At 40.8% G+C, this 1,464-nt stretch overlaps 1 pseudogene; it reads right to left on the bottom strand.

Moving 5' to 3' along the window:
- Positions 1 to 1,265, bottom strand: part of LOC102006298 — a 2,604-nt pseudogene extending 1,339 nt beyond the window's left edge.
- Positions 1,266 to 1,464: the final 199 nt, after the last annotated feature.

Raw genomic sequence — 1,464 nt, forward strand, 5'->3', positions numbered from 1 at the left:
CAACAGAGACTCAAAAATTAGAAAGGGCCCATGGAGATCCCATAGCAAGACCATAGATACGAACCCAACCTTAATAATTACATCAAATATCAACAGTTGATATTTAATTGCTTGATCATTCTTGCATGTCTGTCTGTTTATCTGAGTAAGCAATACAAAGGCAGCAGTATGTAATGCAACAACTATTGTTTATTTCTTTTCACCTTGTCTGAAATTCTGTATTGTTTATATTCTTTCCACTTTTTTTATTTATGTCTGTGTTTGTTAATGTTTTAGTTCTTTTATCTCTAAAAATAACATAAACCTCTTTAAATGTACAATTAGTTTGAATGTAACAGGATGAAAATATATATCTATAAACAGTTTGTCTAATCTATCTGTTATAATTATACAATGTCAGACAAAGTAGACCTCAAGGTAAAGAGAAATTCAAAACCTAAGAAAAACCCCTCCCATAGTTAATAAAATGTACAAATTATCAAAGAGATGTAAAAATTGTTAATCTATGTACACCTAATAATAGACAAGGATTTCTGATCATGATTAAATAGCACTAGAAGCCACTTATAATAAGATGCATTAAAAATAGAGTAATACAGATCTAAAAATAAGTAGTATTATAAAATAAATCAAATGACCTTCAGCAAACATCTTTTTGGAATTATAGTGAAAGTATAACAAAATTAATTTGGTGCGATCAAAGGAAATTTAAATTTTACAATTTAAATGAATGTCTCACATTGAAAGTCAATAACTTGGGTTTTCCCATTAAGAAACTATGGGGGGAAAGAACAAATTAAATTTAAAATAAGAGAAAATGAAAAATTAGTGGTGGTCAAAAATAAACTGATGAAATAGAAGAGAAGGGAAAGAAAAAAAAACATTCCAATTTTGAAAAGATTAGTGAAATTAATCAAAATATAGAGGAAGAGATCAAAATGTACCACAAAAAACAAAGAAAATGTGTGGGCTCTGACTGTGAAGCCCGCCAGCTGGCAGCACCACTCACAGTTCTTCGCCCTACGTGAGGGCAGATCTCCTCAGTCCTCAGCCCTGGGCCCTGGGCCAATTGTGTCCTGCAGCAGAGAGCTCAAAGGCACGTGCACCTGGGTAGAGGACCACCTGGTGAGCATGCGCGGCTGGGGCAGAGACACGCATGCTCAGGGGCGGTTAGGCACGTTGCTCAGAAGCCTGCGAGGAGCCTAGCGGGGAGCACAGACGCACGCGGCCTGGCGAGCATGCGCGGCACGGGCGGACACGCGCATGCGCAGGGGCGGTTAGGCGTGTTGCTCAGAAGTCTGCGAGCAGCCTAGCGGTTGGCACGCAGTGGCGATTGGCTCACCTTCAAAGGCGGCGACAGGTGGAGCGGTGGGACGGCGCCCAGGCGCCCACAGCCTCTGCCATGAGGCGGCTCTTTTGCTTCTGCGTTGATGCCTTGTCACCCACGGGCCTCGAGGACCCGCC

The sequence above is a fragment of the Chinchilla lanigera genome, unplaced genomic scaffold (assembly GCF_000276665.1).
Source record: "Chinchilla lanigera isolate Chin_1 unplaced genomic scaffold, ChiLan1.0 scaffold00181, whole genome shotgun sequence".
Classification (NCBI taxonomy): domain Eukaryota; kingdom Metazoa; phylum Chordata; class Mammalia; order Rodentia; family Chinchillidae; genus Chinchilla; species Chinchilla lanigera.